Source organism: Centruroides vittatus, unplaced genomic scaffold, assembly GCF_030686945.1.
Source record: "Centruroides vittatus isolate TY-2023 unplaced genomic scaffold, ASM3068694v2 contig_863, whole genome shotgun sequence".
Classification (NCBI taxonomy): domain Eukaryota; kingdom Metazoa; phylum Arthropoda; class Arachnida; order Scorpiones; family Buthidae; genus Centruroides; species Centruroides vittatus.
The window spans coordinates 845714-858659 of record NW_027122563.1 but is presented as its reverse complement, the minus strand read 5'-3'; the positions used below and the strand labels follow the sequence as shown (position 1 = coordinate 858659).

Here is a 12946-nt window from a genome sequence, read left to right as displayed (position 1 = left end):
CAGAGCGCCCAACGTTATAAAAGAGGCGTAAACAACCCCTAATTACACAATTAAAAGTTTCTGGGAACCCTTAAATAAACTAAGTCTATCTTATCTCTATCCGATCGCGAGACGCTTATACAAAAATTTCTAATTAACCAAATTATTTACGCTGGTAATTGAAAATTAAAGTTATCGTGAGTATCAGGCACGCTTACGAAATGATTCGGAAATATTAAAATAAAAGAAAAATCAATCCCGTATTTTTATCAAGAATCTATAACGCTTTTCCTTTCTAGATATAGATTTTTATACCTTATTTTCTAAATTATCCATATCATTCTCGGTTATTCGTGTTAATATCAAAAAACGTCATATCGTTCTCGTAACATCTTAAAACGGATAAAATTCTTGCTCCTCTATTTTTTTTTAAGATAAAAATCTACTTTCCTCAAGTTTGAAAGCCGCTCCCACATCTCCCTCTATTATTATGATTTCATTAGAACGTTGACTATGTTATAAAGCAAAATTATCTAAAATTAATCCACTTTTTAAAGAGTGCGATTATTATCTTCGTAATCATCACAGACTTCATAAGATGCGAGTTTCTAAAGAGTTTAAAAAAAAAATGCATTCGTACGTTCGTACGTCTTGGATTTTAAAATCTTTCAAAATTGTAAGAATTAAGGCCGATTTTATTCTTTCTTTTTTAAACTTTCTCATAAATTATCCTTATTTTTTATCATTTCGAAGCAAGCAATCGCAACCTTTTAAAGTCACTACGAATTGTTTTATATTGGATTTATTCCGATTGAAGCATTCCGAAACTAACAATCGAAGTCTACCGATTTTTAATCTTAATATAAGCAAAGAATTACAGAATTTAAATATATGCAAATACCCGATTTTAGCCTTAAAAAAGTCTGCTGATGGAAAAAATATTTACGAAATCTTTCGAGTTATAAATGCCTTACGATTCCCGTAAGTTAACGAATTATTTTATACGATATTAACTTAAATATATATATATTATAGATTTAATGTATATATATATAAAGTAATTCTTTATGTTTTAGATAAAGAAAAGCTTTAATAGGCCTAGATTATTAAAAACAAATATAAGGCGGCTTTTAATATAAAAAAAATTAAATATAATAAAAACTTTCAATTTTTCAATATAACTATAATTAATATTAGGAAAAAATATAATATAGTAATTAAAAGTTAATTGGTTAAATCATTTTTAATCTTAACTTTTTCAATCGAACGGGATATTGGCACTTCCGTTATTCGTTGGTATACAAGTCTTTTATAATTTCCTTTCTCCGCTCCTGACGTTTAGTGAAATTTAATATAAGAGATAAACCGGTATTTTTATAGCATTTAAATTCTCTAGACTAAGTCTAACTTTTATCACACCACAAACTTGATTTATACAAACGCCAAAGATGCGTTTGTACATCCCAAGTTTGTGATGACAAATGCTGAATAGAAGAGCTTCGTTTATGTATGAGAATACTCTGTCTTTTAGATTATAAATTAAATTAATTTATGCACCGAAATAATTTTTGTTCGTTCAATTTTACTGGCAGTTTCCGTCGTTTTTTTTTTCACCTGGGAGATTTGAAAATCGCTTTGTTAGTGGTAGTAACGACGTGACCGGTCGTAGTAATATTTGTCACATGATACACAGTAGCATTAACGATCCCCGATCACGTGACAGACACACTACACGAAATAGTTTAGTAGGGTTTAAGAGAAACGTACGAATTGCTCAGTGTATTACTCGTGATCTACTGTGACGTACTGTGCCTCTTTTTAAACTTCCTCAGTTATATTTTAATATCACGAGATCTGGGATCTTTTCTGGGCTCAATCGATGCAAAAGTCATGACTCATTTTACAAAAATGCCACTTTATGTTTTTAGATAGGCAATCTATGCATTTTTAAAATGTCACCTGATGTTTTTTTATATTATTAATTTTTGATATCGTTATTTTCAGAAATACTCAATGACCGATAATGTTAGCATAATATATTTTGTTTTCCAACGTATTTTTATTGCACTATAAATATTACGCTTAACTGTTTTAAGAAATTTATATAGAAACATATATATATATATATATATAAATTCCATAAAATGTGTCCAGAGATAAGTAAGAAGCAAACCCAATTTAACGTTACGGGACAGATATAACAGGCTCGTAATTATTTTTGATATTTTTATTATATTGTAGTCTGTAGACAGCGCGTAAGTTTACGGTTTGAAACATTATCTTTTTCTTCAATAGTTCGAAACTTATTTTTACTATGTTTTATATCACAAGAAACAGCTCTTAAAATCTCTTCTTTTAACTTATTTTGTACATTTACTAAAACTGATATCATCGAGGAGTTGGAGAAAAGTCTAAATTTTCCTTATCAATTACTTCAATGGCGCTAAAAATTCATACTTCCGAGACTTAAAAACATGGTTTCTACGTTTTAAAATTTCTAAACTCGCTTTAAAGATTAAAATAAACGAAATATTTTATATAAAAGTCTACTTTTTAGACGTTGCAAGTACGATTTCATCCTTATTTTTACTGTTTAAAATATTAGTTATAACGTTACTCGACGGCGTAACATACATTTAAAGTTTATTAGAGATTTCTGACATTTAGTAAGATGATCTCTATCTATAGTTGCAAATGTTATAAAGCTATCCATGGGGGGCTTTGAGTTTATTTCGCTACGTTCAGAATTAACAGAAAAAAAGTTTTGTAAAATAAAGGAGCTTCTGCCAATCTCTGGCAAGTGTTAATCTGTTTTGTATAATTATTATGGAATATTCCGCTTCCTTTATTGTTTTTTTTTCCCCCTAACTAAGTCTTTGGGCACCTGTAAAAGGCCAGATGTTTTGTTTACACCTGCTTTAAATCAGGTGTAGATTTTAGTCGATTAGACTGTGCCTTATAAAATATGTATATCTTTAAACTCTAATTAGAATTTTCATTTAAAAAAAAAAATTAACACACGAATGCGAAAAGTAGCTCAAAATTTCCAATTGGATGTCTTTTATTTTTAAAATGAATGCAGCGTAACAACGGTTATTGGGCGGAATCGACAATTCTGAATTTATAAACTACAAAACGATTAATATTCAATTTAGGAAACGATTGTTTCCCTTCTAATTTATAATCAGCACTGTCGATTTACTAGAAAATTCAACATCAAATTATTTTCTTCATTTAGAATGTCCATTCTCTACAAGAAAACATTTATATAATTCTCAATATTTAAAATTTTTTAATTTGTCGGTGTAGGTCTATGTTTGAATTGTTTTTTAAAGATATTCCTAAGCATTTATTAAATTTGATTTTACTTTTTATTTGTCGTCGCCACTTCTTTTTTGTAGATTTTTTATTTATGAAGTAGATAAAATTTGGATAAAATATTAATTAATCTAGTTCTAACAATGTTAATAGTTAGAGTGACGCAACAATTTGTATTAAAATAATAGAACTAACCGTTTCTAGAAATTATGCACAAAGTCTTTCTATTTTAATGATAATAGAAAAATTGTTTTATTATTGTCATTGGCAAATTTTCAATTTTTAATCATTTGTATCTGATTTTTCTATAGACGTTAATTTGTCTATCCGTTCTGCGTTGTGGGAGTTAAATTTCGTTTAAAATAAAATGAAAAAAATATATATAACATTTTACGAAATATAAACTTCTGTTACGATTGCTGCGACTCTAAATATTAGAAATTTCTTGAAAGTCATAAAAAATTATGGTCAAAAATTTCTATGAAATTTCAATCACGCACATTTTATTCTTAACGGTGGCTCTCTTAAAACAGATTCGCCAAAAGCGATCGTATTTTGAATCTACAGTTTAACATCGTATTCCAATTATAGCATTACAGGGTTTTCCGAGTATCGAATTCGAAGCTTTTTTACCTGCTAATTCCCAGAAATACTTGTCTTTTTGATGTAACATCTCCGAATTAACACAGCTTGTATGCGAAATTTTAAAGTAGAATTTTCCATATCTTTCGATTTTTGTATTATAAGAAAATCCTTTTTTTTTTTTTTTTAGAAAATCAAGTGAAAATAGACTTTTTCTGATTGTTATATATATATAACATTTTTTTTCATCCGAATATGCTCCTGCGTTACTTTAAATGTCATTCTCGAAAAAACTTAACACGTAGTTATTTATAGAAATTCGGATATTCTCGGACTTCTCTCTAGTTTCTTTTCGACTTCTTAGAAATTTTAATTTTTATACATACAGAAGAAAATATTTTTTAATTAAGCCACCTTAAACTGTATGTAACAGTCTTCTTTTTTTTAATCGAAAGAATATGTCGATATTTAAAAATAATAATTGTGATTAGAGGTCATCTCGGCTTTCTCAATGATGCTCTAACTATAGAAGACTAGGGCCCGTTAATAACTATGTCACTTCCTTCTAGTAATCTGCTATCATTTGTATCGGGACGACCACACATTCCCATATGAATCTGATGTGGTTTGGTAGAAAAGTTAAGATTTGGCAGTTTACTCTGAAATCTAATACTTGTAATTATGTAGGAAATTCAAATTTTACGTTGATCGCATTGTGTCAATTTATTCTATTAATATACTTTATTTTCATATAATCAGCTGACATTTATCTAGGCTTATATCTTTTAAAATTATTAACTTTTCACTAACATTTTATATTTATAAAAGAAGGAATCGTTCGTCGCTTCGTAACTTTTTAATATAAATATAAAAGATACTGTTAGGGAAACATTTTTGTAAAGTTTAAATTAAATTTTGATTACATATATTTTCTAATATTTGGTATTAAACATTTCTTATAAAACGAATCAACATTTCTTTTTATTCAAGTGCTGATTTCCTTCGTAAGACCTATTGTTAAATTTTTTAAAGAAACTTCTCAATAATTCGTATCGAACATATAAATAAGCTATACTTTTTATGATTTAACCAACATTTACGGTAAATCAGTGATATCAACCAGAATATCTGCAGGTTCTTTTTTTCAATTTAAGTAATATTAGATTAGAATATTCTTTACTTAAAACTATATATAAACAATGTACAGTACATTATATTTACAATATTTTTTGTATATTGCTGGATGGGCTGCATGGCGAGGAATACCAAACTATACAGGATTTGGAATCGAATCCGATCTCGATCCTGATGTTTTTAATGGTAATGCAAGCGAATAGTGAAATTATGGTAATCTAGGCTTAGTTCTCTATTCCATACTCATGTCGAATGAGATCTAAGCGAGTCATGACCCTCCCGTAACAGACAAATTTGAGGCAAACTTGTAATCCGTCGAATGCTGGTGCATCGCGAAAACAAAATCCGTTCGTTTAATTTGGGCTTTAATTCAATCATTAAGGGTAATTATATAAAAAATCTTTTGATACACGCTCTATTCTTATTTGTGTTTACATATAAAACTATTTATTCTGAATTGTAACTATAATCGCAAAAAATCTTCGCAGAATCAATTTGTTCTGTGGACCTCCAAATAAACAGCATTGCTCTAAGTTATCCATTGTAATGCTTCCTTTCTCTAACATTTTCAGTTTAACAGAGCATCGAAAACTTAAAACAAATAAAGAGAAGGAGGAAAAATCTGCATTTCCAAGTACATTAATTTTTGAAAAATTAATTTTTAACGCCGCAAATTTCGTTTGACGGGATAAACAATTTAATGAATGAATTTTTAGTTTACTTTTCATAACCTTTGGCTTTATTGAATTAAAATCACTAATCCGTTTTTGCAAATAAAAGCGTGTACGTAACGGTGAATGGTACCTAATATAAGATATAACAAGAACGATGAAGTCGACTTTCGGTATTTTTTTAATCTAAAAATAAGTTTACGGGGTGAAAAATAAAATTAAGAAACCGACTGGTAATTAGCTCTGCTGTTACCGAATCGTTAAGTAAAAATTTCGAAAATTGTAACAAAGATATGAAGAAACTTGCCAAATTTCTTTCTAAAAAAAATCTCATTACGTTTATTTTATAACATAATTTCTAGCCAAATTAAATAATTCTAAATTAAATATTTTATTACAGTTGCACATCTATAACACATCGATTTTTAATTATTATATCGATTATTTCAAAAACAAAACTTATGTCAAATAATTACGCACGACTGAGAAACCGAATCCAATTGACTGTCTACAAACAGTAATATATCTAATAATAATATAATTGTAAATCTATAATGACCTATATAAGTAGAAGAGTTGGATTTTTAATTATCGTAAATTCGATAAATTTTATGGCAATATTAAATTAAGAGATATAATCTTCATAATTGTCGATCCTCGTTTCATTTGGAAGCGCAGTATTTCTAAAATGTCGAGAATACTTTTGTCGTTATCGACAGGAGGAGTGAACTTTTGATTTCTGTTTCTTCTCTACCAGAAACGGATAATAGGCCTAAGAGCAAAAATTAATATGGCAACGTATCATTTATTTATTTACTCCCATAAGCCCGGAATAGCTTTCATTTTTCATATTGTTTAATAAAGATTTCATTTAAGACTTGTTATAGTTTCCAATAACATTTCGGGGCTAAGATTAAGTAAATAGCCAGTTAAGCAATTTTATTGAAGATTTTTTAATGTCAAACGAGCAGAATTTACTTTATCAATTTGATAAAAATTTTCTAGCACTTTTAAAATTAGAAAAGTCGACGAATTTTTTCGAGGAGAAAAAACAGCGTTAGTTAGCAAAAAAATTAATAATAATCGTATTAATTCGGTCGTATCCATCGCATATATAGTAGAAACGTTCAAGAAAGTGTTAATAAAATGATAATTCCAAGAATTATCATTTTATTAACACTAACTTTTTATAGCCGTATATAAATTCATATAATAGATTTAGTGGGTTATTCATGTATTTGAATTTTTATATACGATTTTAAATATTTCCTATTGTTAGTATTACAATTACGGACACCGTCGGACGGGACACTTTAAGTACGAATAATGTGGATAAAATCGTTTTTGTAGTGATTGTTAGTACCACTATTTTATATTTTAACGTTTTATTCAAAAGATTATTAACGAAATTTATCGCTTTGTAGTCGCTCTTTTCGTAAAGAATCGACGAAACAAACACAGGTGTAGTGAAAAACGACATCCGATCTAAACTGATTAGGCTTCAGTGTCAAGCTGTTATCGCAATCCCGAGACATCCAGGCAAATTGCTGCCACTTGAGTTTGCGATAACGAGAAGCGACGAATCTCCGTTTATAGGTCTACAATTACAGTACTCCTACCACCGAACTCTTTCGCCTTCATCAGATCCAGATGGTTTCTTTTTTTTTTCTTTTTTTGCTTATTCTATCGCTACACAGTACGTTCGTTTGTTGAGATAAAGATTTTCTTCGTCCATGTCGCAATTGTTAACGCCCATATTATTTAAAAAAAGGGGGAGGAAATGAGAAAATTATCAAATATTTACCTTTTAATTTCGATTAAAGTTGTCCCGTTAAATGAACAGTGCAAATGGGTTATTACTCTTTTTGTTTTTAAAAAGCTAAATCTAATTTAAGCTACACAAAAATGTTAACGCGTTTTATTATTCTTTTTTTTATTTCTTCATTTTTTGCTAAGAGCCGAAAATGCATCATTTATAAGCTAATAATATAGAATCGCTTTATCACATGGGCTATTTAATTAAAGATGTCATTTTAAGCATAATACAGAACTAACTTCAGAAAGTAATTTCGATCAGAAATGGTACAGAATAATCTATCGGTAAAATGTCGATTAAATTCATTAGCCGGTATTTTATCGATACATTTTTTTATGTACAGAAAATTATGAATTTATATTAATTTATGATGTAGGTGTAGTAAAAATAAAAAGGCATCCAATCGGAATATCGCTTAATTTATCTAAAATTTATGCGCAAGTACTTTCTGTGACTCAATTTACGACGTCGTTCATTTGTATCTACATATTTAACGTGGAAATTCTCAAAAATAGCTATCAAACATCGGTGCTTTAAATCCTAAATTTGAATTAAAGTATAAATACGACAATAATCCTTTAGTATTTGATACGAAAACAAAAATCCTTGCTATACTTTATTATAAATCTCTATATTTGGATACGTAGAAAGATCTATCGCCTCTCGGGATCACCATTCAGAGAGCCTTTTAAGACGAAAATCACTTTTTAATTTAGAAAGTTCATTAGAATTCCAATCACCAAGTCCAGCGTAGACCATCGTTTCAGATAACACGCTTGTTTGACTTTCCGGAAAAGCAGTTGACAGATAACCACTGCTTCCGGATAAGTGACGGCCGGATGATTGACGTTTGACTTCACGATTCTCGACCCCTTGACTCGAAAACCCTTCACAATCCTCGCAATCCATACGTAAAAATCAATATTGAGAGATCGATAAGAGATCATCGAGACTAATTTTTTTTACATACATTTCGAAAGTATTGCGACCGGTTTTTAGTAAATCCCATTAATTTTATTGAAAGTAAAACAGCATCTTAGTAGCACCTTGTCCTATTGTCCTCGTTAGGAAGAATCGTCAGAGATTATAAATCGTTGTCGCATCGTGATAAAGTGAATATTTGGACTTCGAGTCACGAATGAAAAAGACTCCCGATATCCGAATATTTTTATTTTTTTAAAGAAAGTATGATAGTTATTGTATAAGCTGTAGTTTCCCCAACCGGAGAGTAACAAATTGGCAAAAGTCCCAAAACTGGATAGTTTTCGAATTGAACTTGAAAACTCCATTCTTGACCGACTTAAATTGTTTGGGTTGCTTTTTCTTTTCGTAGACCGTAGTTATAAAATTGATATTAACATCTACTTACGCTTCATAAATTGAAAATAACATTTTATTTTGTCTTCGTTTTTAATCATTTAAAAATTCTTCTAAAATAAAAGATAAATCGTGTCAATATATATAGGAAAAAATTCATATATACAGTATATATGAACTCTAATACAAAACGAATAAGAATTTACTACGTAATTTTAATTTTTACAATGTAATATTTTATAGTTTTACGTTCTGATCTTACATTTACCGTATTTGTAATTGTTATTTATGCATAGATATACGTTCAAATTTTATTATAATTTACCTGCACATGAATGAAATATAATGAATAATAAATAACCGTATATAGTGAGAATGTATTATACATTTTTATTAATTTCTTAACTTAAATAACTGCTAGTTTATAATTTATTAACTATGTTAATTTACTTTTCCGTTTACGGATAAAATTTGTTTTAAAACCTGCCTATGGCTTTAATATATTTCTTTTTTAAGATGTGGAAATTTATTTTTAAATATTTAAACTTTATATTATAATTTTAATCATATCTATCATATTATTTTTAAAATGTCAAGGGCGAGATTCAAAATACCTAATACTAAATTACAGTTTACGCTTGAATGCCTACAAAATAAGTTTTGCCATTGTTACGCTCGATGAATAAATATTTATAAAAAAAAAATAATACAAAATCAGATCAATTAATATCCGTTTTATTTAGCAGAAAAAAATGATAAGTTTCCTCTCTTCGAACGGGAAAAAAGAACTCTTAATTTTTTTACCCTATGATTAGTTGTCACAGTTATTAATTAAAAACTATCTACTTAAATTAAAATACCGCTAATCCTTATCGTATTGAACAAACCAAGAATTACAGATAAATTTAAGCTTATTTTATGGAAATAAACCTACCTTTTATTCTAGTGATAGCGTCTCTTTAAAGGTTAGCTCAAAAGTAACCTGAAAGAATAATCAAAATTACTTTCTTAATATATGCCAAAAATTATAATTATAAAAAATCTTTAAAGAATATTATATGAAACATCCTCATAGCTGAACCCTGACATTTACACAGAATTAATTACAGTAGAAAACCGCGTCGCGAACCAAGCGTTTAACTATCCATTAACTATCATGAATTATTCAACAGAGCGACAGGAATGTCGTCTCCCACGCACAACTGATTCCTTCTTCGTTATCGATGAATGGGATCGACCAAGAAAAGAAATACACTATGTATTAGAATGTAAAAAAGAAATCTGATCTGACACGTACTATGACGTAACAGCGTTCTTCTAGTCTTGTTAACGTGAACGATTCCAAATAGCACAAACACACTAACTACTAACAGGAACAGATAGGCCACTTACTTTCGTTAAAGATTACAGAGTAAATTGTCTCCTTCGACACATTTCGAACTTTAAATTTTCGACAACATCCAAGTTTAAATTACGTAAAACTCGCTTCATAAATTTATTCGTATTAATCTATTACTTTTTATATATCGCCTGTAATAATATATATATATATATATATATATTGCAATTAAAACTACTAAAAAACTAAAATTCTATCCAACCTGATTGTCATTTCTTGCCATGCAACATACTCACTTGTATCTTACCTTAATAATTATATATTGTAACTCAGATTAGATTTCTACAGACAGATCAAAATTTATTTATATAGTAGGTTGCATTTTTAAACAACGTAGGGATGATAAAAATATATGTTTAATTATCACATAAGTAACCGCATCTAATCACCGTACAGTAAATTTTCGCATAAAAAAAGTCCGAACACTAAATATTTGCGCTTAATAATCCATATAAAACACGATCTTTACGAAATCAAATCAGAGAAGTTACGCTGTAACTTTTCAGACTAGCTTTCTGCGTACAAATTAAATATATTTTTAATTTAAAATTTTGTTTTAAAAAAATAATAATATAATATAAAATAATTTCATATTAATTCATAAATTTAAGAATTAGTATTACTGTTTCCTTAAAAATATAAATATTAAAGCGGGAAAGTCGTAATTGTGATACAGTTGACATTTGATGAAACTATGGTTTTCCTTTAAGAAGAAACAAAATTGAAAGTTTGTTGTTCGAAATTTCCGAAAAAAACGCAGTGACAACTTGAATTCTATAAAAAAAATGCGTTGATAGCGAATATTTCCTTTAAAAATCCTTTAATATTTTAGGTTTTGATACAGTCTGAAGAAACTTATTTACGTTCTTGTAACTATGTTCGATGGCAAGATAGAGTATGCATTAAAAACACATGTAAAGCAGGCACAGCGGGAAATTTTCTTCTCCAATGGAAAAATCTATTCCCGCCTAATGTTTAATGAGAAATGTTTTAATATATTTTATCAATGACAGTCAGCATATTACTTATTAATGCATTTCCACTACAAATGGATGCATTTATGGATTAGATCTGTCCGAGTTCATTTTGTAAAGAACAATGATATTAAAAATTTTGTAAATCGCGAAAGTGCAAAGTATTTGTTCTATTTTATCAAAATAAATATAAGTATTGGTCGTATAACAATTTCAAATTTTGATATATTTATAAACAATTATTCATAAACATTTTATCGAGTCATTTCATCATTATCAAGTTAAATAGTAGTTATTAAAGTTAGTTTCTTTTCCTTTTATAGCCTAACGATGTCATTATAAACAATTACATTAATTTAGTAGAATTAAATAACTTGAGAATTGTAAAGGCAATATAAGGACTTTTTCCCTCTCCATCACGCATTATTGTTATTTCATATTCTGCGTTTTCTGTGCTAACCAAACTATAGTAAATTTCGTTGAAACTTCTGTTATATCTAGAAACTGTTAAAGAAAATCAGTTTGTTGAAAATCGGCACATTGTCTCCAGTTCTCTAATATGATCAAAACTGAATGCAATGATTTTGACAGATATGATATGCGGTTTATATAGCCAGAGGCTTTGTAAGATCGAGGTTATTGGAGATTATAAACAAGATCAATACACTTTGCGGCAACTCTCGGTAGAATATAATCTTAAACATTATTTTTATTTAAAGATTTTATTATATTCATGTAAAATTCAATTATAAATCAGAGATTTGGATACAAATATAGCATTTATCCGCTCGGTCCCTTAATTCTTAATAGCGGTCATTAAGTATTTATTCATCTTTTATATTTAAACAAACTTAGCCTGTAGGAACGTTTGCCAACGAAATGGTTCAATCAGACCAATGATATCAACAAACTTGTAACTCTCAGACAAGATAGCATCTCGAAATTTTGTCTTAGATTTTCTTAACATATCAATAATTATATGAAGTGTAATTTGTAAACAATGATATAACTGTGTAATAAATACTGTTTGTAAATACAACATAATATTCTATTTGAAAAACAATACATTTTTTGTTTTTTTTTTTTTGCTAAAAAATGTAATATTCAACTACAGACTAAAGTTGATCATCCTTTTCAATAAATTTTCTTTATTCATTAATGATTAAGTTTTGAACACTTGATATGCCAGGTAAATTTTCATGTATGCAACTAAATCACAATAATTCTAACATAGTCAATGGAATAATATTTAATGAATTTAATCTAAGTTAATTAAATCACAATAAGAATTATGCCTTCAAATTTGAATAGAAATATAAATTAATATATATTTTATTAAATATTGCTAAAATTTTTCGGTTTATTTGAATTCCTAATCAGTCTATTTCTGATTTGTTACTTATTATCATATATTTTTCTTCGAGCATGATCATTGATAATATTTACCGAAGATATTCTATTCAATTGAAAATTACCAATTTTAATATTCACGCTGAGATGACTATGTTCACAACTGTAATCTGTTTGTTACTTTCATTGGCAAAACGGCATTTAAAACAATTATAGACATAAATATCTAAGTGAGAAGAAGCCAAATTATTTATCGCATAGTATATTTTATATAATTTTTGACTGTTTAATTGAGGTCGTCTCCCATTTTTTCCCTAATCATAAGCGCTGATTAAGTATAAATTTAAGATACCGTTATAAATTCATCCTATTAAATTAATAAATATTAAAGAAAATTAAATATTAA

The 12946-nt window shown here is 28.2% G+C and overlaps 2 protein-coding genes across 5 annotated transcripts in view; one reads left to right on the top strand and one right to left on the bottom strand.

The window, feature by feature from the left end:
• LOC136982798 (zinc finger protein 423-like) overlaps nucleotides 1–12946 on the top strand; it is a 101031-nt gene that overhangs the window by 1985 nt on the left and 86100 nt on the right. The window lies entirely within an intron of this gene.
• The window catches only part of LOC136982804 (caspase activity and apoptosis inhibitor 1-like), a 145759-nt gene that overhangs the window by 86980 nt on the left and 45833 nt on the right, over nucleotides 1–12946 (bottom strand). For 3 of the 4 annotated variants that reach the window (XM_067279327.1, XM_067279329.1, XM_067279328.1), the window contains exon 2: nucleotides 9752–9799. The gene's annotated coding sequence lies outside the window, so the exon portion shown is untranslated. Of the gene's footprint in view, nucleotides 1–8869; nucleotides 8891–9751; nucleotides 9800–12946 lie in introns of those variants that run through there. The other variant, XM_067279331.1, reaches the window with a different exon arrangement.